Source organism: Rhipicephalus microplus, chromosome X (assembly GCF_043290135.1).
Source record: "Rhipicephalus microplus isolate Deutch F79 chromosome X, USDA_Rmic, whole genome shotgun sequence".
Taxonomy (NCBI): domain Eukaryota; kingdom Metazoa; phylum Arthropoda; class Arachnida; order Ixodida; family Ixodidae; genus Rhipicephalus; species Rhipicephalus microplus.
Window position 1 is genome coordinate 10,942,731 of NC_134710.1, and position 25,341 is coordinate 10,968,071.

A 25,341-nucleotide genomic window follows, 5' to 3' on the forward strand; every position below is an offset into this window, starting at 1 on the left:
TACATTGCTGTCGAAGCATCAAGACTCAAATATAAAGCAAAAAGAAGTGTCTCTTTAAAAATTACAGGCCACAAGGCAAGATAAATATTTGATATACTTGGGATGTAAGACACGCACAAGAGGTGCTGCCATATTATACTTTTCCTTGTGTTGAAACCTGCTTGCTTTACTCACCCAACACATCTGTAGAGATGCCGTAAAAACACCAAGGAGCTGATGCAGCAAGGTTGAACACATGTCCAGGGATTCCACCATTCCTAAGCAGCCCTACAGCCTCCACAGTCCTGCAATCATTTGTAAGATAAATATAGTTCTACCCAAAGTTCTTGGTTTACAGACACACATGCAAGACGCATAACCACTCTATAGGAAGTTTGCATGATAATGCGCTGGGTAGCAAAACGGATGCCAATATCAAGTATCCCGGCCTGCCGCTTCTTTCTTTCCGTTCTTAATTAATCAATCCATGGTTATTAAATGTTCCCCCAATGTGAAGTGTGCTGGCAGTCCGGTGAAGAATTGCAATGTATTTAGAACACAGTCCAATTCATGGCAAGTAAGCATGCAATAGCGTTTTGTCAGCTCTTCGAGAAAAGAGCATGAAGTTTAGCTAAAACCCATGTTTTTTATAAACACCATTCAATTTGATATAAAAGTTGTGAGCATTATGTAAAGGAACACGGATTCACGTTTAATCAATGATTTCTTATAATGTACTGATATGAATGCAACTAACAGAATATGAAACAATCAATTTTGCTCGAGAATTTAGAGTTATGAACACTATCGCACTTGCCTGCTGCATCTTGTCCAAAACAGCGGCAAGATAGGCTAGTTTGTGTAGGTGAGTAGTAATGAGCAGTGCAAAGTAACAACAAGAAACACCAGTAACAACAGTATGCGGCAAGCACAGACTGCCAACTGTATACATTATTACACAAAAGTTCGCCTGAATATCAGTCAGACAACTTGTGCAAATGAAGGTTCAGTTGGGCATGAACAAGTTACGAAATCAACAATGCCTGCTTTCACTAACAGGACCCTCATTCACATAAAGTATGCAGCGATAGGCCCCTACCGAGGTACGTCACAGCATGATGTCACTGGCACATGTAAAAGGTGTGGCTGGAAAAACACTCCCGCTGGTGGCTCAGCCCGGTACAGTCGTGTGGTGTTTGGGGCAAGTTTTAATTTTTCAAAGCTTACACTTCACGTTACAATGTCGACATTAGCTGTAGTATGTGTCAGCAAACATCCAGCTGTGTGGTAAACTGTGTGGTAAAATATTTGCCACGCTGTCTGTTTATCTTGAAGAAGTGAACACACGTGGTGGCCTGTGCGAGCAACAGTGGCATAGTCTTCAAAAATGTGCACTGTTGATTGCAGCATGTAGTGTGCATTGAAAGGTATTGAGAATATCGGTTCAACTGAGAATACTGAGTGTGGTGTGTGCAGTGTCAATAACAATGTGTCTTGTTTACGAAGACTAGCACTCATGGCAGGGACCGGTCGATGAAAAAACTTGATTCGACATTTTAGTCAAGGTAAATATGCACTTGACGTGACCATCTGCGAGTGGGTACATCTCGGTGTTTGCGCTGTGTGCAGAAAAAAATTGCAAGGTCACCGGGCTGGAAGATACCATTTGCTGAAGCTGCATGTATGAATCGCCCCGACGAGTACGCAAGCTCAATAAAGGTATAACTCGTTTTATCGAAGGCCTCATATTTCTTCATGTAATAAGCAGAGATTCTTGTTTCACATATACTCAGTACCTTTACCGCTCGATATTCATGAAGTGACAATGCAAAACAACAAGTTTGTGTGTTAGGTCCTAAGGGAGCAATGTAAATATGCAAATAAGTTGTACGTGTCAGATGCAGCGATGTAACTGCACAAAAGATTACGTATATATTAGGCTACAGGTTTAGAATCGCATACATCTCGGTGGTCTATCAGGAACGTCACAAACAACTTCCTTGCCAACCAGCCCTTGCACAGAGGGAGGGAATGGCTGGCACGGTGCTCGAAGTGACGTCACACTATTTGCAAACATAGAGAGGTTTCTTACTTAGGCAACATTTTGCACAATATATTTTTTAGATGCAAGACTGTACTCATCCACATTGATCATACTGATGTCTTTTGTTGTTACTTTGTGCTGTGAGTTACTAGGCATTTAGTCACCATGATCTTTAAAAGCTAATTTCAGTGTTCTCTCTCATATTGCTGACAACTTTGTTGTTGCATAAATTGGGCAAAAAAGCAACACAGAAAGGCTGTCACAATAAATACACCAACATAGGTATTCTCCTGCAAACAAAAGTCGGCACTGGTCCTGTCATTACCCGTCTTCCTTCTCTCTTTGCCTTGTTTGTGCTGAAACAGCCAAACACCTGATGAGTTAGATGAGAAATATTAACGCATCAAAACTATAAGTGCTTGCATCAGCAACTACACAACAGCGTGATAACCGCACCCCTGCCACACAGCAGTGAAACATATTTTGAACATGCTGGCAGTGTATTATTTTATAAAAAGCAACTCTGGCAGATTACAAAATCTCACATTGTGCATGCAAGTTTTCTTCAAAGTCAGGCGTACAATGTAGGTGCTGGCCGGTACATTATTAGTTACAAGCAAAGGCGTCTTGCAGGTACACATGCAGATTGCACGAACACCTCTCTCTCTCTCTCTCTCTCTGCACTAGGCACACACATTATATCTTTCAACAAGCACACGCCACTGTTTAGGGGCATAATAACGCTCTACCGTGAACGTATGCTAATCAACCCACTTAGGCGGTTGGCTAGGTGAATCGAGCCAAGTTACAAATTGTATCGCCCGCGAACGTAAATAAAATGCTGCTTTGCATGAAATGGCACTGCAGGCTTCGTTTAATCAACAACGTAGCAAGCGCCATGTGCGTCATCCTCACTACATTGCACATACGAAAAAAAATCGATCACCATACACATGCATGTTGCCGCAGTTGTCTCCAATTAGCTCCAGTAAGGCCGCGCCGACGCGCCATGGCTCTGCTGGCGTTAGCGTTGTCAAAGCGAATCGGCAACCGCACTCGCAAAGGCGCGTAAGGTTGCCGTTTCGCGACGCCTGGTTCGAGTGCAGCAACACACACTTGCACTGAGTGGCATACTTGGTCTACATAAAAAAGTGTCCCCCTTACCTTTAGTTTCTTTCACACTGTCCTGAGGGAAGCGACCACAGGCGTCAGCCGTCACCTCGGAGTCCTTCGAGCGCCCGCCCAACCCGCCGATTCCTTGGACGACTCGCACTTGATCCGCACTCGGACAACCGCGGGAATAGGGCGCAATCTTAGCACATCACACGAACGAGGAACGGCGCTTCCTTGCGTAAATTTAACATTTCGTGCTCTCGTGTGTAGCAGCGCGAACACATAGACGCACCGAAACGGCATGCTCAGAGAAACAAAGAAGACAAACAACATGTGGCTTTAGCTGTGAATGGATTTGACTTGGATAGCTGTGTGAGAAAAATAAAAAAAAAACATCTGTCGCTGCTATAAACTGAAAAAAAATGTATGTTATCTGGCAAAATGACTTTAAAAGTGATAAACGGTTATTCAAAAAACAAGTTACAACTTATGAATATTTTCGCAGGTCTTTGTTTTGTTTTTGTTCTAGCAGACGACAGCCTCCTACTGCTTCTACGACAGACGTAGTGCGGTTTCACGTTCGGTGCGTGTCGCCGACGCAAAGCTCTACAGTAGTGATATCAGAGTTATCAATTCTCAATGAATCATAGGATGGCTACAAAGCAGTAACATTTTGACATAGTGCAGTACGCAATCTCTCAAGGTATGACATTTCTTTGCTCTGAAGCAAATCGAAGCAAGCCGGCCGGCGCAATCAGCTGATGTCGCCGCTACGCGAGGCATGGTGGTGCGCAATAGCGCCGCGCCCCGCGCTCGCTTTGTCATCAAGCGATAGAGCTACTAAGTGGAATACAGCTAGATGCAGGGATTAATGGCGTATCACTCTAATTCCCTGTGGTGGCCGACTCAATCGCAAGAGAGCCCCGGGAAACAACCTTCAACTGCTCAAGCTTGTGTGTGGGTGTAAAAATACTTGTTTTCATCCGCGGCGGTGCAGCAATCTATAGTTGAAAGACATGCGAAAAACATGTGACGTATATACAATCCCAAAACTTATGCACACAACAATAGATACGATCGCATATCGTACATAAGTATGCCAACACATAGCGTGTAAAAAGCAAATTTATATACATAACTTAAACACCAAGCTAGCTTCAGCGCGAATAGCTTAGCAAGCTAACGCACTCAGTTCACGTACGCGAGCACAACTAAGTGGCGCAAGTTCGAGTCCCGCGAAGTTTAATCTTTTTTTTTTTGTTTTTTTTTTCAACGTTTTTATTGTACTGCTATCTTTTCTAATGCCTTAGGTTCTAAAACAAAATAAAAGCAATATTGCGTTCAAGTACGTATGTGGGACTGTGTTTTTTGCGCAACAGTTATTATGATTTTTATTTTCATTATTAATTTTTTTATTTATTTCATAATATAACAAAATTGAGGACTAAGGGGAACAATGGGTCTGATTGATTGTGAAGGGACTCGAGAAGTGAGAAAACTCAAACCAAAAAATTTATTTGAGAAAAAACTGAGCATTTCACAGCCGGACCAGTTTCTTCAAGGGTAGGCCCTAGGTATGCGCGAGACTTGCTATATGACTCATCTCAAGCTGTGGCAGTTGAGGGAAGGCAATATCACCGAGAAGCAGTTCCAAAATATATTTTGGTTGATGTTTTTTGATTCCTCCAAAATAAGGGCTGCACAATTGTGATCGAGCCAAACCAAGAATTGCGGGCACGAATTCATCAGACAGAAAATGAATAATGTTGATTGTTTGAAAAATTGCCCTTAATAAAAGGAAGAGTTATGGAGTGCTACGTAGCTTAACTCGCAGTAGGAATTTTATGTATACATATAGATAGTTTAAAATGGACAATGTTGCACACACAGACATTGGTTAAATTTCTTTGCAGCCCAGTTGAAGGATCTATGTAGAACTGAAGCATCAAGAGAAGCTCATGCGTCCTCACTTTATTGCGCTTTACATAGCTTGTATGCGTCCATGCAGCCATGATATGATATATATTAAAGCATTTGTTTAACCTATAATCTTCTTATTCATTAAAGCTGGCCCATAAGTTGTGTCTTATGTAGCACTACAATTGAAGCGTAATCTGCATGGTGGTCTGAAACAATGCTTTTGACAATCTCAAAACGACCCAGCTCTTTACACGACCATCCGTGCATCAGTGATGAGCACCATTATGTGTTTGTACATATCAGTTGTGCTCGCATACTTAATTATTTTTCTGACCACTTCCTCTGCCCCTACCTCGTTTCTGTCGTGAAGCTGTGGCAAGTTGTGTATAGCTGTATTTATATTGTAGGAGCATATACTATCAATAAAAAATTATTTTTAGGCTACATGCAATTAGTTTTCATAGATTTTCATTTCTTTTGTCGGTGCTCAGGAGAGCTAAGCTCATGGCCGATATTTTAAAATGACATTTCTCTTTGCCAATGTTAATGAGAACAGTTTCATTATTATTGACAAGTTCATTCACATTGAATTTAGTTCTCATTATTATTGTTTCTACCAAAAAACAAGCCCTTGAAGTTATGCTTTTTTTGCTTGATTTGTTTTCGTGTGACAGCATGCAAGTAAAATGACAGTTATTGTCATTCCTTGTGAATCACACATTTTCCGTGTGACAGACTTTAGCACCTGGTCATCTACAGAAGTGTTATTCATTCTGGAAAAGGGCGAACAGCGGTGACTGACAACACAGACTAGGCTGCGTTATTCTTTTGTACTATATATGTCACTGTGCATTCATTTATAACTTTATAGAGCTCGGATTTCCTGCTTAAAATGTGACAACAACTGTAGAGTTTCCACATTTTTGCAACAATCCACATGCCTTTCATACACTATTGCACATTTTCGTAAGCACCTTACAAAATCTGTATATTTCCGTAAGACCTTACATTCTGCATTTTCCTTATGAAAGCTTCTGTACACTCCATACACTTTCCTTATCCTTCCATCATGAACTCTCCGTATGCTCCATAAGTTTCCTTGTCCTTCCTTATCCTTCCATATACTCCATAAAAAGCTTTCCATATATGCCATACATTTTCCTTATCTTTCCGTATACTCCATAAAAAGCTTTCCGTATACGCCATACAATTTCCTTATCCTTCCTTATACTCCATAAGAAGCTTTCCGTAAATGCCATACAACTTCCGTATATTTCCATAAAACTCCATATTTTTTCCGTATGTAGCATAAGCAAATGTTACGGAGTCCATATATTTTCCGTAAGATTTCATACGGAACGTTTCAGTAGGGAAGAACTCCTCAGTGACCGCGGCCGCGCCTTCTTGTCCGAGGTGATTGAAAAATTGCTCGCTGAGTGTGCTATTGTACATCGCACATGTACCGCTTACCACCCACAAACCAATGGGGCTACCGAGCGCTTTAATCGTACTCTCGGTGACATGCTATCTATGTATGTGACGCCTGACCACTCTAACTGGGACTTAGTTCTCCCATTCATTACATACGCCTACAATACGGCAACGCAAGCGACAACAGGCTTCTCCCCTTTTTACCTCCTCTACGGCCGTCACCCCTCCCACACTATTGACACCATTTTGCCCTATCGACCAGACGCGTCCGAGTGCCTACCGATCTTGGACGCCGCCAGACACGCAGAAGAATGCCGCCAGTTAGCTCGTCGCTTTACCTGCGATGACCAAAACAGGCAAAAAGCAATTCGTGATGCCCAGACCTCAACTCCCGTTTTTCTTCCGGGTTCTCTTGTATGGCTGTCAGTGCCGCATCGCACACCTGGGCTCTCTTCCAAACTTCTGCCAAAGTACGATGGGCCATATCGTATTGTCGAACAAACTTCGCCAGTAAACTACCTCATTGAGCCTCTTACGCCACCATCAGACTTGCGACGTCGCAACCGCGAGGTTGTACACGTACAGAGGCTCAAGCAATACCACGGTTCAACGCCGCCTGCACAGGACTAAGTCGCCAGGATGGCTCCTTTTTTCTCCGTGGGGCCATTGTAAAGAAGAGGAAGTACTCCGGCGCAGAGGCAGCAGCATCGAGTGTGCAGCAGCGGCTCGAGCTCGGAAATTGCGGCTGGTGCATCGCCTTCCAAGCCTTCCAAGCACCAACCTTTCTGCTTAATAAATCTCCTTTATAATATTTACTATCTCCAGCCTGACTTCTTGTATTTTACGCTCATTGCTTCGTTTTCATTAAAAATCATTATTGCCAATTTTTCCCTACTGAACTTCAAGCTTCACCTATACCCCTCATTCTCACAGATACCTAACAATCCCTGCAGATCTTTCTTGTTGTCAGGTACTAATACTACATAATCTCCATATGACAATGCTGTTAATAACTGTTAAACGTGTTTTCCTTCCTTGGCAAAAGAGAGGCTGAAGCCGAGCTATAGTACTCAATCTAGCGGTTGGTCAGACCCTTTCTTGCTCGATCGCTAAAAAGCTCGATTGGCCACTCTTTACGACAGCCAATTTATGTATGCGAAGATTACGCAAATTTGTTTCCTTCCCACCTTTACCAAGGTCACTGAACCATATGACTGAACTATAGCGGCGCCAGAGTGCCCTCTAGTTAACTTACGACTCTAAAGATTACAACATACTGTGCACACTTCTGTAGGGGAAAGCTTTGCCAGCCCCACTGATCTGATACTCTTTGCACTTATTCAACACCGCTAACGCTGTGTTTTAAGAGAGTGTTGAATGATTAAGAGTGCGTAGTACTCTACTATGAGAGAGCTTGAAGCCGTCCAGGTTACATAGCTGCATGAATGTGAGCCAATACATCCACCAGCACTCATCATTGCTTGTGCGCAGCGTTCAAACCAATCTCCGGAATATCTGAGTCGAATGACCTTGTCAAACGAACGTAGGTGTACTAGTATCCGACAAACTCTACATAAAAGCAACGCAAGTACAAAGAAACTGAAAACTTCAGACGCAAAGAAGCGTTTTGAAAACTGTGTGTAACAAAAAATTTCTGTACAAATCGTATCCACAAAAGCTGCAACAAGCGAAAAAATTATTGCTAGCGTGAAGTTCCTCATTTAATTTTCATGCTTCCTTCATGTTTGCTGAGCCATGACGGCGCTTGAAGGAGGTCCCGGAAACTCATCGCTAGTTTTGGTTTCAAAGAACATGCACGCTTGTAGCGGTTGCAGGGAACCCTGAGATCCGGTCGAACTAAGTGAACTTGATGCGAATGGTCGACTTTATTGGCTTTCACAAGTTTTTACATATAAAAAATTGATACCCCTGTTAAGATCTCCTTTGTTTCCATGTCTTTTCTCAATCCTCATGTTATGAATTTTAATCCAGGCGAAGCTCAGGAAGTGAATGACTTGCGTTCGTCGCACTTGCCTCTGCTCCTTCTCGCCCCTTACTCAGCAAAATTAGAAGTTGGATCGCACTCAGTTATCTTGCTCGGTTTGCGTGTCAACCAAGGGGCCGAAACTGCCTATATCTCCCATGTGTTCGATCTCGGCCGTGGCAGAGCCGCTTTTACTACGGTTAGGTTCCGGGCATCCTACCAGAAATAAATCACGAACATAACATTAATTTCATGACGTCACTATTTACGTCGCGAAATAGAAGGAAGGGACGAAATATCGAGAGGAGGAGGGTTGCCGCGAAAGCCCTTCACCACTTCGCATGCAACGGGAATGCGCTTATGTCTTCTTTAAGGTCCGCTGGTCGCTTGGGCGATGCAGCCATTCGTAATAGTTTGTCATCTTTTTTAAAATTTTGTTCACGTTTTTCGAAGAGGCGAGCGTTGAGCCGACTGATTTCTCAGTGAGAGGAAACTCTATCGGGACAAATAAAATTAACTTTTTTATTATTTCACGTTTTGTATAAAAATACAGATACATACACGTAGTGTAAAAGCGTCACTGAATACATCCAGCTTTAATTTACAATTTACATATAGACATAATGAGAAAATGTTTAACCCAGAATATCTGATTCAGTGTGAACATTGTTCACAATCGCCCGTATAGGACGCGTCGTATTTGACTGAATCCCGTGTGTTATGACGGCGCGCTTAGCTTTTTTACGGAACTTGAGTACCAAACGAGACTGAAATTCCGATGTACCGAGAAGCTTGAAGCGATCGCAAGTTTTTTCGAGAAAGAACGTCGCTAGAAAAAGCGTTTAGGCAAGTTTACTTCTCTTCATCAGAGAAATAGCGTTGTCTTGACGAAGAAAAATTCACTTGTCAAAACGTTGGCTCCATCTACATTCTCTGTATCAACTTTTTAAAGAATTTATCCCATCACGTGTAATTGTGCCACACTATAAGAAGTAAAGAGTCACAAATTATCAATTGCAGTTATAAGGACTTCATTGGCAGTAAGCAGCCTAAAATTACTTGAAGTCATTTGAACTACGCACCAAAAGTAAGAGAGCATAGCCAAGTCCACTACAAGCTTTTCAATAAACTCATTTTCTCGACAGAAGCTTGGCTGCTGTGTTCCCCAATTAGTCAACCGACAGTGCACTTTTGTCAGTCCAGTCGGGCTTGTAAAGAACTGGGTTTACTCATATGTACTCATGCAAAAGCAATACCTGCTCGAAAAATGCTTCTGAATTTTCGTGCTCACCCTTTGCCTTTAGAAAACGTTGAAGAACCTTCGCGTAACTGGAAATCCCTAATTTAGCACAACGAAGAGCCGCGAAAAGCAAGTGTTGCCCGATTAAGCCATCTTCGACCAATGCAAGGCTGACTTGTTCGGCGGAGTTTCATTGAGTACTACTACATAAAATGTTAAGAGAGGATACTCTCATAGGCAACAGCGGCTGATTTGGGTTCGCAGTGCTCCAATGGTCGTTGGGAATTTCAGCAGCCTCAAAGATGGGAGGCCACAGAGAAACATGTCTCAAAGGCTATTTTCTAGCGAATAGAAATATGCACAGCCTCCGATACCACTTCTATCTGCTTGATTGTCTCTGAGGCCATGTTTTTTTTTTTCATCGCGTCGTTTGCATGCATCAATTATCTTCGTGTAAGCTGCACCGCCAGATCGGCAAGCACACGAAGCCACTGTGCGTCTATGCACACATTTTAGATAAAATATGAGAATCGTTGCAGGAGCGAAAACTTTTACTTTGAAGAGATATTCTGAGAATGCACATGCCCTCTTTGTTAATGTTTGATGAACGCCAACACGAAAAGAGCTGCATGTGCAGTGTTGCACAACTTTTGTGGTGAAGGTGAAACAGGTTTTGACAGTTTAAGTGATGACTGTGGTGATGAAAACAGCGAGCATGGCAGCTCTGTCGATGATGACCTCCAACCTCGATTTAGATGGAGAAGTCAGCCCTCTCAGTGTAGTTGCGCGGGCAACCTATCCGCAACTTTGTTATCAGCCTGTTTGGCACGACAAAGGAGCAACACCTGCAGTAGCTAAGAAGAGTTTGCAGGCGATTGCACCGCCTGCAGCAGCAACCGCAGTGATAAAATATTTGTGCTGCATTGCAAGAGCTTGACTATCCGTGGTTGTTTAACATCCACCTAATATGAAAGTAAGCCAATGTTTCTGCATTTCACACTCAGGTGCTCTCGCAACTACTGCTGTCAGCAGTAATGAGTCACACGTCCACAAGTCTCATACTGTTACATCTTATGTGATCAGCTGTAATGGTGTTTCCAGAAACTTAGCGAGGAATTATGAAGCAGCGACAGAGTGTAGCCCACTCCCTAGGAAGGAATAATTTCGGTAAAGGTTTCTTTGTAATTATAAATATTGAGTGGGTTTTGTGAGCTGAAAACACGATATGATTACGGGGTGCACTTAGCTTCAGGTCTTTGGAAAAATTTAACGCATCAGATTTACCGAAGTACATGTAAGTCCTACGCAGGCCTCTTGAATTCTACCTCCATTGAAGTACGACCTCCGCAACTTTGATCATGCCCATGTGATTCGGGTTCACATTCAAACACCGTAGCCACAGTTCGGCAGTATCATTTTTGTCGCTGCTGCCATCCTGCAGTTACCGACAATTCTTACCGTCGTCTGGAACATGCTTGAGCATTGTCTTCTCGCTTCCTATCTACGCAACGCACACCAACTACACTCAGTGACCTTCTGTGGCACATCGACCACACTGTTCTTTCGGAATGGGACAACCTATACTCAAACAGATAGTCTAGCATTTCAAGTAAATTTTGCTCATTTGTAAATGCTGAATTAATGTGAAAGAATAAGTAGGCAGTCCTTTTTTTAAGTTCGAACTTTGTAAAAAATGATTTCATTCATGCTCATGCCAATGCTAAGATGGCATACACTTTTTGTAAATAAATGCACGTTGTAAACCATGGTGTCATGTTTTCAAAGCAGAAATTTATTACGCTGCACACATTGTAAAAAACATCATGCTGAATGAAACACTGTATCAAATGGGTAAATAATATTAGAATTCTATATATATACATGATGCCAGCTTGTCTGATGAAATCAAGCCACGTGATATCTGTTCTGTGCATCATTTTAGAAGGCTAACGAGCAGACGTAAAAGTAATGTGTGAAGATACCCACACACTGCTGTGAAAAAGTGGATTATTGAAAACAATTATGCACCACACTCGTATTGAAAAGCTGACTTTCAAGTAAAAGAACACAACAGAAAAAAAGTTAAAAGAGAAAAATGGAATGGCCAAGGTTGTTACTGTGGTGGCGGCAGCAAAGACTGACGAGCTCCAGGCACAACGACAGCCAAAGTAGCCGAACGCAAGTCCCTCATTTCATCGACAAGCTCCAGATGATGTAGACCAATCACAAGATGTATTCCAGACCCTGCTATGCAAAAATATGCAAAAAACGCATTTGATGCTCCACGTGTGCAAGTCGAACGGGTAGAAAAACGTGGTATTTATTATTGATTTGCAAAAAGTTATTAATTAAGATAGAAAAGACCAAATTTTTTTGTCCACTTATAACACAGCCCAACCACAAAGCCCAAATAGATTGGCTTCACTTGGCTTCTTCCTAACCTTGGCACAAGCACCTCGATGTAGCATTGTTAAGTATGACCTTGCACTTCAGCCTCATCTATATAGTAAAATGATTTCCTGAACTTCTTAGGTGTATAGCATGAATCTATAAGCATGTTCTGAACCAATTTATCAGTAGCAGCAGTAAACACAGCAGAGTTGTAGGGAGTACGTGACCTGCGTCGTTCGGATGTTGCGCATATTTCAGCATACCAATGATATTTCTTGTTTGTTCTATTCAAAAGTATGCTCCACCTGTCCATGGCGGGAAATATTTCACCTATTACGTCATTTAGCCCAGCAGTCATCAAGAGAAGCCATTATTTCTTAATGGTTTTCAAGCAATCGTGCAAAAGTTTTGTACCTAGCTAGTTTACAGACACAACACTATAGTAACAGTGTGTGAAATGCAGGCTGCAATGTGCGACATGGATTGCTAGGACCATTGCAAATCTGACTTTTTGGTGCAGTGATCACAACCATTTTCATTCCGAAATATTGACCCTTTCCTTAGATTTTCAATATTTATGTAAGAAGCTGGGGGAATATTTTCAATATTTATGCAAGAAAATGTTCTACTTTGTTTAGTAACAGTGGTCACTCTTCTTTATTTTTCTTTACCGCGCATTAGTTTGCTGTCTGCCCAAAAATTATGTTTTCATGCCAATAATGCAAGCCAAATAAATATTCAAGTGATTTCTGAGTTACGCTAAGAAGGCACAAGATACTTGTCTCTTGAATCGACCTCCTGGATAATCAAAGTGTACCAAGAATAGACCAATTAGCTAAGTAATCTCCACTTCAAAAAAAATAACCTGAGTTTCCCAAGTGGGAACACTTGTTAGCATGCGGAGCATATATGTTGAACTGCGATAAATGTGGTTTGTAATTTGCGACTTGCGTGTGTGTCATGAGTAAACACGAGTGAACACGAGTGAACACGCACGCACGTGTGCTGCGAAAGACGATGTTTATTGATGAGACGCTTTGGGTATTTTGAGCAAGATGACTTTATGGTCCGCAAAGTGAAGGGTGAGTAGATCTGGTTGCAGCGGTCGAAGCTCCAAGTTTGCAAAGACGTGGTCGATGCACGTCCCGCGAACCGTGGTCGGATGATGTTTGCCGTCGTGCGTTGCTCGTTTGAGCGAGTGCCGCGACTACATGTAGTCGACCACCCAACCGTCCTTGATGACGTCGACGTTAAAGTCGTTAACTATCACGAAGGGTCATCGCTGCGGTCGTTGTTTCAGGTATTCTTCCACGGCTTCGTCGAAGTACTTCTCCACGGCGGCACGCGATAGGTTGGGCGCGAGGTATATCATCATGACGTCGACTCTGCAGACGCTAGCAACGCAGTGCTCACCGTTGGCACGTTGTTGAGCGCCGGGCCGCAGTTGGAGGTCTTCGGCGGAGTCGACGTCGTCACGCCTGACGTAAATTCTCACGCCACCCGCAGGTCGTTGGAACCCGTGCCACGCCGCTATCGCGGCGCGCTCGCACTCGCGGGCGGCATCGTGATCGGCCTCGCGGCGTCGACGCTTGCACGAGGCTTCACCGTCCGGATTCTCTTGCCGATGCTTACGCCTCACAGCGGCTTCGTGTTCTCGCAGCTGAGAATCGTCCGCTGGACGTTGACGTATCGCAGCTGCTTCGCGTTGGGGATCCTCCGCTCGACGCTGACGTCTCGCAGGTGCTTCAAGTTCTCGGAGCTGGGGATCTTCCGCTCAACGCCGATACTTGCGCTCCGCATCGCGAGCTCTTCTCACACGGCCTCGTCCGCGGACGAAGTGTCTTCGGAATTGCTTGCGGTTCCGCCAACACATTGGCTGACGCTATTGGAAGGGACGTCAGTAAGTGTGTTTGCGGATTTGTTAGCATACATTTTCACCAGTGACATCGGACGTGTAGCGACCGCACAAACCAACCGAAGAAGGGTGGCGCACCCTGAAACTCGGTTATTTATAGCGAGCGCCGGCCCCGGCCTACTCATCTAAAAGTCGCACGGCGCGCGGAGCGGAGAAGCGAGCGCAGCGCACGCTGTGTTGAGAGGAGGAAGGGATGCACAGATGGCTGGCGGAGGAGGAGGCGAGGCTGCGGACGGCGACGGCGCATCACTAGCCCCTAGTATAACATGATCCGCATGTAAAACATAGTGAATCGAACACGATGGCAACTGTATGCAGTGCTGCTCTGCCAACAGCACTTGTAACTTGGCAACGAAGTCGTAGCGCGTCTGCTCGATAAGCACAAAAAACAGGCCCGCCGCTCTTTGGAAACCCTACCGAGTGGCTTCGTAAATGTTTCCTTCCTTTTTCTTCCCAGCTCTCGCCGCAATGCGGTAAGAAACCAATGCGCAGCATATATCATACAAATCATTAGCCGGCGAAAACACTTTTGCTTATCAGATCTAATCGTTAAATCATAGCAAATGAAACACCGTGGCCTGCAGATAAACATAAATGTTTTACTCAACAACTTTCTTCTGCGAGTGTTCAATTAGGAAAAACTGTACGTAAGATGCAGTGCGTAATTACATGAATGCGCACTTCCGTGCTATATATCGGGCGCTGTAACGACGCTCGCCCACGCATGATCGTTTCTTAAATGAAAAAGCGTCACTTGACCGTTAATATAACACAAAAATGCAGGCTTATACGCTTCATACTTTGTTGTTTGTTACCTGTAAGAACAAAAGCGAAGTATGTATATCGTGATCGCGGTATGCTTGGCTTTGTGTGCTCCCCTTACAGCAAGAATTTCACGATTTATCCTTGTTCTTCGCAGGTTGCCACATTCTTTAGTGACAAAAATACTCCTCGGTGGTCGCGATTACATTATTATCGCAGTTTATGTGCCACAGAACAAATAACGCGGCTCACAGAGACGATCAGCTATTTTTTTTTTTCACAGAGCGGTCATTATGTGACTTGGGTTTGAAGCAAAAGCGACTAACTCATGGCTTCAAATCTCAAAATACAAAAGTTTATCATTTACGTTTAGCAGTATAATTCATTCATGTCAGCGCTTGAAGCCTATCAATCAAATATCTTTTAATTTACGAGGGACGGTTGTTTTTTGTCACATACTCGAGGATAACAAAAATAGAATATACGACCTCCCTTCAGCCCTCAGCCAGAAATGGCTAAGATGTTTGATTTTTCTCTTCAAAATACCCAGAAAATACTACATTTCTTCACTCGCCTCAAAATAAATTTAATATACGGACCCGTTGGAAGACTTAACGGGAAAGTTGCTAAAGTACTTAGAATTTACTCCTCAAGATACCCAAAAAAATACTACAGATTTCTCCAGATTTTTATGTAAACTAGGCCAACTGGCGCAATTATCTTGTTTATACACTATGGGCGGCATCAAGTGCTCTTCATTGGCCAAATATTGAAAAACGTTGGAGGTTTGGCTACATCAACGTGGCCTACAACAAGCGCCAGAGGGATGTTGAGGTCGAGTTTAGCATGCCAGACGAACAGTTTAGGCGTCACTTTCGCCTGAGTAAAGCAACGTGTCGTGATTGCGCGACGAAGTCGCCGATGGACTCGCGGGCTGCTCTCTCGGTGGAGCGGCAAAGGTGTGCGCCCCGCGTTTCTTCGCCACCGGATCCTCCCAGTCGTCGGTGAGAGATGAGGAGACCGTCGTGGTGAGGCAGCCCATGGTCAGCATCTTTGTGCGACGTGTGGCTCAAGTGATCGTCAACGCTGGGACCCGCTACAAGTGGGTTCCCTTCCCGAGAACGCGGAAGAGAAGGCAGCCGTACAGGAGGAATTCCTTCGGTTTTGACCCCTGCCCGGCGTGATCGGATGCATTGACGGCAGCTTTGTCGCATTGAGGAGTGAGGAGAAGGTGGACTTTTAGTGCCTCAAAATTGTTTTGCCCTCAACGTCGTGTTCATAAGTAGCGGTGTTCCCACTTTCTCATGCGCATTTTTTTGTTTGTCGCAGTGAAACGTGGCTCATATTTCTCTTGGTTTCCCCAGATTTTCGTCGTGGACATGCCGAGACTCGCCGTGGACCCGCTGCGACCGGCATTGGATGACGACAGCCACATCTGCGTTGGTCCGCGAATCTGACTGGCGAGTACCTTCTCAGTGAGAAGTAAATATATGCTCTTCCTTTTACGAGTGATGCCAGTTTTCTGTACATAAACATTTCCTCGCGGTATCGATAAATCTGCAGCACCCTGACAAGTAGCATCATGTGGCATGCTACCGGTGCACAATCTCTCAGCTGTGGTTTAACTGCTGCAGTGTTATTAGGTAATGTGCTATGTCATGACAACCTCACCATAGTAGCCATCGTTTGCATATAATGGGGTCAACGTCAGGCTAGTCAAGTATGACGGATTCAGTTGTTTGTGTACTAGGTTCTACGAGGCTCAAGAGATCCCGGTCATTTTAGCAGTATTTACAACCCAATTCACATCTCTGCAGGTTACGATGGCTACCTCCTCGAGCCTTAGCCTTTGGTGCTAGTGAAAGGTCGTCCTCAAATAGATAGTGCAGAAACTAAGTACAACTCTGCATATACTTCATTGCGTTCCATAGTGTAGTTTTGTATTGGGCTACTGAAGAGCCGTTTTCGCTGTGTTCAGTTGCACCGTACACCCCACAACTCACCAGAACGTTCTTTCAGTATCGATGAACACACCATTTTACGAAGTGCTTTTGCGCAGCTATAAGGTGTCGAGAAATACTTTGTTTTAAGCTAGCTCGTTCATAGCACTCATTTTGAAAAGGCAGCGCAACGACACGAGGAAAGTAAGACAGAGAGGCAAAGAGAGAGTTATTCGGCGCTCGCTGCCTCTCTGTCTTTCTTTCCTCGTGTCTTTGCACTGCCCTTCCAAAATTCAGTGTCGATAAAACATTCAATTACAGGGACGGGGCCCTGCAACACTTTTCGAAGTAGCCATGAAATGAATTCACTAAAGGAGCTTATTGTTTCATGAATTTACCAATGAAAGAAATTCCGAAACTGTCCAGTAAGAGTGGAGTTATAAAGATTTGTCACACGCTCCTATCGCACTCTTTTTTCGCGTCCCTATGAAAACACTGGAAACTGAGCAAGGAGTGGTGGCACAGGAGAAGAAAATGCGTCATGCTCGTGTAGAGATCTTCAGCACTTTATCTTCATTTTTTTCTTTTAATGCACGGCTTTTCAGTGTGATCGCGTGCGCACGCGTGGACAAATCGCAGCCTCCCGTGGAAGCTTCAATAACGACCAAGCATGCCATGCTGAAATGAGCAAATAGAAGACACTAGAACTGGCACGTATGGAGTTTCAGCCTGTAGCCTTATTATAGTGAAAAGAGATAGCGACTTTTAGCTAATTTTGAGAATTTATTGTAAATTTCAGGCCGTGCGCTGCGTTGTAACGTTTGACCTTGTGTTCTTCGGAGCTTCAGCAACCGATCGGCAGCATTTTCTCACCATACTCAAAAATTGTTGATATATTACCTCGAATGAATAAAATGATGGTTAGGCATTAGAGCCGTGCTATGGCGTCAAAAGGAATGCTCTAGAATGCTTCTTGATTGACAGCCAACAGAAACACCAAAACAACTCCACAGGAATGCACAAAACAAATGTCAAAACTGCTCTGCTAGATTCGGAAATGTGGCCTTGACTTTGCAGTCGAGAACTTTGTTCGTTATAATAGAAATCACAACTGGTATCTCTACGAAGTTAGATGCCGTCATAGCACAAAGTACGTGGCCATCAGAAAAAACCTAATCTGACATATATTGGTATGCATAACTTAAATGTTACATCATGGTCGAAATGTCATAAATTTCAATGTGAATATCTGCAATATTCGTAAAATGCGAATCAATATTTGTGAATATGAATAACGTTTCAGCAAACCGCAGATATTTGAATTTGCTGCCTAATGAAAAAAATCTAAACCTATTGCATACACATGTAAAAAAAGAGTAAAAACATCACAGCATAATCACGGAGTGAATGATGATGAGTGGGGCGAAACGTCCGTCAGCCCGTCTGTGCTTCCTTCCATCCGCGCAACCATCCCTGCATCCATCTGGTGAACACTCCAAATACCACCATCTCCCATCTCGCAGCTTGCTCTATAGCGGGTATGTGCAACTGGTGGCTATATACATACATACATACATACATACATACATACATACATACATACATACATACATACATACATACATACATACATACATACATACATACATACATACATACATACATACATACATACATACATACATGCATACATGCATACATGCATACATGCATACATACATACATACATACATACATACATACATACATACATACATACATACATACATACATACATACATACATACGTACATACATACATACATACATAAATACTGTTGCGGTTCAGAAGGAGGAAGTTCGTTGATGGCATCCCACCGCTGCCACCAGTTGTTAGGGGTCGGAAGGGAAGGTCGCTGAAGGATACGAGAACAAAAACATGGTTTATGGCATTATTTACACATATTTACAGAAAAGAAAGGTTAGGGGTTTCACAAACCTCGAGCGTGGTGGTTGAACGTTACATAGTTCAGAGCGACGTCCAGCACTCTGCGGCGTCGTTTTAAGCCCTGTTGGGCTCCTCCTCTCCGAGTGGACCACCAATCACACACACACAGGTGAAGGAGACGAGCATGCACGGTCCACGTGAACACTGCACTGCAAGGTGGCGCCAGCAGGGCTCTTCTTCGTCGTGTGTGTGCCGCTAGTCGAGAGTTCCCACGATCCGGAAAACGTACATCAAAGGGCCCGCCGCACAGCTCGCCCAATTAGCGGGGCGATCTGCGGTGGCCGTCGCGGTCTCTTTCAGGAAGACGCCGCCCTGTTGCCCTCTTTCGTCGTGGCGTCGCGGCGACACGACGTCTCCTCCGCCGGCCAGCAGGGACAATGCCTGGCGGGCATAGGCAGTCGGCCGGTCGGCTACTTGACTGAGGATTAAAGAAGCGCCGCTCCACCATCAGCTCTGGCGCCGGTCACGCCAGCTTTCCTGTCGCCCGATGAGTCGCCGAGGCCATCAGTCACGCTGCTGCTTGAAGGGACGACAAAAGGGTCCGCATTTGAAAGACGGGGACTCGCCTTTGCTTGCTGCTTGGCCTGGATAATTGCTCAAATCTTCGACAGCGTCTGTCAGACTGGGCGCCGAAGGGATTGAGAGACGAATCTCCAGGCCAAACCTAACGGCTCCTCCGCCGCCCGGAAAGTCTCGGCTGGCCAGCGCTCCCAACCGCTGGGCACGAAGAGAATGGTTGGTGACGAGGACGATGGCCTGGCTTTTCTCTCTCCAGCTGCGAACTCGAAACCAACTCCCAAACCAGCTCACAATGATTGACAACAGCAAGGCGAACCACACAACACAATACCATGCTGAAGTCAAGCACATTGGACCCGCTTAAAACCCTCCAGGCTTCTCAAGAAACACAAACAAAAGAGAAACCTGTACGCTAAAATTTTGAGACAATTTTGTGCCGCCAAAGTTACAACAATCATGGACGTGGAGACGCTTACCAAAAAATGGAACAAATTGCCGTGCGAGAAAAGCACACAAAGGCAAATACAATTTGGCCCCATATAATCGTAATCACACTACTTCAAAACTAGCTTTTTCCTGCCATCCGCACTACTAAGTTGTAACTCACTTCTAACTTCATGACTAATTTCATGAAACACAACCAACTACATGGTTTTTACACGAGAGCTGCCAGACACTATACACAAGGTATCTGTGCACATTTTTCATTCTCTCAATACTTAACGTAGTCGTGAGTGCCTATTTGTAGGACACCCTGACGCCAATGAAAACTTACTCGCAGCAGATCAAACTGCGTTCAATAAATCCTAGAACTGTATCTCTAGCCTCAAAATTTTGGTTAACGCTCTCAGCTCAAGTGATCATTTTATCCCTATAAGCCATCACTAAAACAACAAAACGAAGTAAACCTTGTGTACTAACACGCTCATTTGCTGGATGTAGTTTCATGTCAGCGCCTGTTTTTATAGAACGCACATGACTTTGCTGTGCGCTCTGGCACGACATCATACTCTCATCCAAAGAGCGTTAGCCTACTAACACACACCTAACCATAGGTCATATCGCTATAACCTATAGCCACCACTCTTTAAAATTTAGCGGGCGTACCAAATCTTCAATTACGAATGACGCGCTCTTATATCAGAGAAAAACTCATTGCACGCATTCGGTTGACTGATGCGGGTAACTGCTCCCGCATAACACTTAACAGTTCAACTCGAAGCCCTTACAAAGTTTACAAGAAAGCATTGAAGTGAAAAACTAACTAAAACAAACTAGCCGGGGAGATGACAAAGGAATATTACTTTAACCCCAAAAATAAGCAAAGAAACAAGCTTGTAAGAAAATTCCTTTGTCCGACTCTCCAGCTTACAGCTGTCCCTCACCTCAATCGCACACGCGGCGGTCGTCGTCTTGCCGGATTTCGAGAACTCTAGTGGCAACGTCGCGTCTGGGCTACAGGCTGAACGGCGCAGTCACGCATCATTCGCGATTTCAGCCTGCCCTTGTCAGGCTCGCGGAGGTGACCCGAGCAATGCGTGGAAAAGAGCGTCGGTGTCCTCTTTGGTCTAGCTCCCGAGCGGTGCTTCGTTATTGTGGCCTTTTTCCTAGGACCCCTTCGACACTCCTGTCCGCGGAAAGCTTTTAACCTCTGCCGCGAATTCCGTCGCGAGGATGCGCGCTGTGGCATACCACTTCGCCGCTGGCGTTTTGCTGCACGACACAAAGGCCTCCCCGTCGAACTGGCCGATAACCCACTCTACCGTCGTTCGCCCGGCTGATCGCTACCTCCTTCATCCCTTCGCATTGTCACTCGCGTACGCTTCTTCCTTTTTCGGCGACGTTTGGGACCGACCTTTCCCCCATTGCATTGAAATCGGTCGCGGGTTGAGTCATCGGCGGCATTACAGCTCAAGGGCGCACCATGAAATTTGCTGTTAATAGAACGGAAAGACTGGCACTTTCCTGGTGATTCAATTTGCGAACCGGCGTTCTTTCTACTTTTGGCCCGGCTGCTCGCACGCATGCAAACCGGCTTTGATGCCGATCCAGAACCCCTAGTCCTACTTGCTACGCTAAAAGATTTTGCGTCTTCTTTTACCCGCGTAGTACCTTCTGTCTCTCTCACGGCCTTCCGACGTCTCTTGCGTATGTGCCGTTTCCTGCGACTCGTCGCTGAGCCTACGGCTCGCAGCTCAAGGTCGCTAACACTCTCACTGCACTCGTCAGCTGTCGATGCCGCGCCGTCTAAATGATCTTCGAAAAAATCACCTATTTCACACTCTAGACTGGCGGACAGCTTGATGCTCTTAGGAACAGTGCAGCTGCTTCCCTTCGAAAAATCTCGCTCACCTTGCTGGGAGCTGCCTACAACCGCACTGTTCTTCTCACTCTCTGCTTTCGCTGCTTTTCCTGAGCTTTCTCCGGTGTCCTTGACTACTTCCACATTTTCTGCAAGATCCACCGTCGCGACAAACACAGTTGAAGTCTGCACCAGCCTGTCTACCGCTATTCTAGCTGTCTCGCTAGTATTAAACTGGCACAGCACCTCGTCGCATTCGCTCTGGCCTTCGTCGGCCTCTCTACGCAGCGAAGCCTCTTTAGCAGCACTCACATTTGGTTCTTTTTCGAACCTGCTGCGCTCTTCACACGTGGTAGCCTTCTCTTTGGCTCTAAACTGCACCTCACTCATTTGATTATCGCACTTCTCGTGCGCTACAGTTTCGAATGGCTGAATCTTCCGCCTCATTGCCTCGATTTTCTGTTTCAATTGTTCGAGCACCAAGGCGCGTGCTCGATCACGCTCTTTTCCTTCCCTTTCCCGTGCCTCTCTTTCATTTTCTTCCCTTTCTTTTTTCTGTTTTCGCTCCTCCAACCTTTTTAAAGCTTTTAACGCGTATCCAATATCCACCTTACTGGCGCTTTCCAAAATTAGCTATAAAATTTTGACCTGCCCATTCCCTCCTTAATTTTAACACCAAGGTCTTCACAAATGTACAAAAGACCATCTTTTAGCAGTGTCTTCACCTCCATGATTGCCGTTGTACTTTGGTCCTACATCTCACACAAATGTAGGGGATCCTTCTAACACACAAATAGGTGATCTCCCTAACTCACACACAATCCAGCTTCTAATCAACTCACACTCAAGAAATGAAGCCTGGAAAGTCAAAGCAAAGACCAAGCACTCACCACAGCACAGCACCATGTCGTGAAGTCCATCTCACCACTGCCAACTAGTTGTTAGGGGTCGGAAGGGAAGGTCGCTGAAGGATACGAGAACAAAAACATGGTTTATGGCATTATTTACACATATTTACAGAAAAGAAAGGTTAGGGGTTTCACAAACCTCGAGCGTGGTGGTTGAACGTTACATAGTTCAGAGCGACGTCCAGCACTCTGCGGCGTCGTTTTAAGCCCTGTTGGGCTCCTCCTCTCCGAGTGGACCACCAATCACACACACACAGGTGAAGGAGACAAGCATGCACGGTCCACGTGAACACTGCACTGCAAGGTGGCGCCAGCAGGGCTCTTCCTCGTCGTTTGTGTGCCGCTAGTCGAGAGTTCCCACGATCCGGAAAACGTACATCAAAGGGTCCGCCGCACAGCTCGCCCAATTAGCGGGGCGATCTGCGGTGGCCGTCGCGGTCTCTTTCAGGAAGACGCCGTCCCTGTTGCCCTCTTTCGTCGTGGCGTCGCAGCGACACGACGTCTCCTCCGCCGGCCAGCAGGGACAATGCCTGGCGGGCATAGGCAGTCGGCCGGTCGGCTACTTGACTGAGGATTAGAGAAGCGCCGCTCCGCCGTCAGCTCTGGCGCTGGTCACGCCAGCATTCCTGTCGCCCGATGAGTCGCCGAGGCCATCAGTCACGCTGCTGCTTGAAGGGACGACAGAAGGGTCCGCATTTGAAGGACGGGGACTCGCCTTTGCTTGCTGCTTGGTCTGTATAATTGCTCAAATCTTCGACAGCGTCTGTCAGACTGGGCGCCGAAGGGATTGAGAGACGAATCTCCAGGCCAAACCTAACAATACATACATACATACATACATACATACATACATACATACATACATACATACATACATACATACATACATACATACATACATACATACATACATACATACATACATACATACATACATACATACATACATACATACATACATACATACATACATACATACATACATACATACATACATACATACATACAAGGGATGGACAGACCCATGCCGTAAGGAGCTTCGCCCCTAAAACATGTTTTCAGATGTGGTATTTGAACCCACGCCCTATAACGAGGACCAGAGCTTAAATCTGGCACCTTAGACCACTCGACCATCCTGATATTTCTGTTACTTCTGGTTGAATTTCACACACTGGATGACGAGGCGAATATATTTTAATGCACAACAAACCTAACAGAACAATTACTACGGCCATCATCATCATCTTCATCGTCATCATGATTATCCTCATCAGCCTGACTACGTCCACTGCAGGACAAAGGCCTCTCACATGTTCCGCCAGTCAACTCGGTACTGTGCTTGCTGCTGCCATTTTATACCGGCAAACTTCTTAATCTCATCTGCCCACCTAACTTTGTCTCCCCCTAACCCGGTTGCCTTCTCTGGGAATGCAGTTAGTTAGCCTTAATGACCAGCCGTTATCCTGTCTACGTGCTCCATGCCCGGCCTATTCCATTTACTCTTCTTCATTTCAACTACATATGCTATCCTTAAACCATGTTTGTTCCCTGATCCACTCTGCTCTCTTCTTGTCTCTTAAGGTTACACCTACTATTTTGCTTTCCATTTCTCACTGCGTCGTCCTCAATTTAAGCTACGGCCCTCAACCACTGCTAAAGCACATCACACCTTAAACTTCCTTCACAGTAAGCAGAGCATCCACCCTTGCTAACCATGAAAGAACACACTCGTTTGTTTTTACTACCTCGAGAAACGTTGATACGCTTTCTTTAAAATAGTGCCTTGTGGGTCTTTCGTCAGTGTCACAGTGAAATCCAGTCATTCGAGAGCGCCACATGCTTTGCAAGCAGTCATCATGACTAAATCAAAACGTAACCCATCATCATTCTCTGTTGCTAAGTACCTGATTTCATGATGGTCTAACAGAAATTGTTTCTGAATTGTCCTCTGTGAAACATCCCAAAGGTATACCTCTTCACAACTCTGTAGGAAAATATGGTCAATTGTATTCGGTTTGTTACAGATTAGACAGTGATATCCCCGTGGCATATGAAAACAACGCTTCTCTACAGGAAAGTTCTAAGAGTAAGCAATCCGGTGTGTAATTTAAGAAAAGAACGTTTTTGTTCTTGGAGCAACATACATTTTCTTTACTTGTTTAGGTACATTCTGACTCTTACGTGCTGTATATAGCGCTCTGTACAGTGGCACGAGGAGCACAGAGTCACCTAAATCTTAATAATCTTCCTTTTCTTTCAAACAAACCACAAGTAGTCAGTCGAAAAACGGACATACAAAAACCGCACTCTGGCCACAACTTTCTTCATGTAGCCTTGCACAGCCCCTGTCATAACTTGGGTGGTCACAACAAACTCAGGCAACAGTCTACCTAGTCTTATTTGACACACTCTAAATATCTGCAATATCCATAAACTGAGAATAAATATTTGGATTTTTTAAAAATTTAGTGAATTACGGATATTTGAATTTACTTCCTAATGGAAGATAGGGAACCTATTGCAGGCACACGTAAAAAACGTTTGTCAGAAGTGGGGTTCGAACCCACGCCCTCTTACGAGGACCAGAGCTTAAATCTGGCGCCTTAGACCACTCGGCTATCCTGACAATTCGCGCACGTAACGCAAATGTGGCTTGTCTAATATACGTAAAAATAATGTGCTGCATGAAGGAAAGATGGGAACCCGTATGCCTACACATATTACGAAATGTCTCACCAACGCAGCTAACATCTCGCACCTAAAAATCGTAAGAGAGTATTCAGTTGTTACCACTTGTTGAAAAACAAAAAACTTCGTTACTCATTTTGCCCAATTAGACACTTTCAGTGAGCGCGATGCTTGTTCCTGCGACAAATTTTAGGTTTGATCAGCTGACTGACATTTCT

At 44.7% G+C, this 25,341-nt stretch overlaps 1 non-coding gene across 1 annotated transcript; it reads right to left on the reverse strand.

Annotated features, from left to right (window-relative positions):
• Positions 1-24,977: 24,977 nt before the first annotated feature.
• Positions 24,978-25,061, reverse strand: TRNAL-UAA (transfer RNA leucine (anticodon UAA)). The gene has a single exon. It is a non-coding gene; the product is annotated as a tRNA-Leu (tRNA).
• Positions 25,062-25,341: the final 280 nt, after the last annotated feature.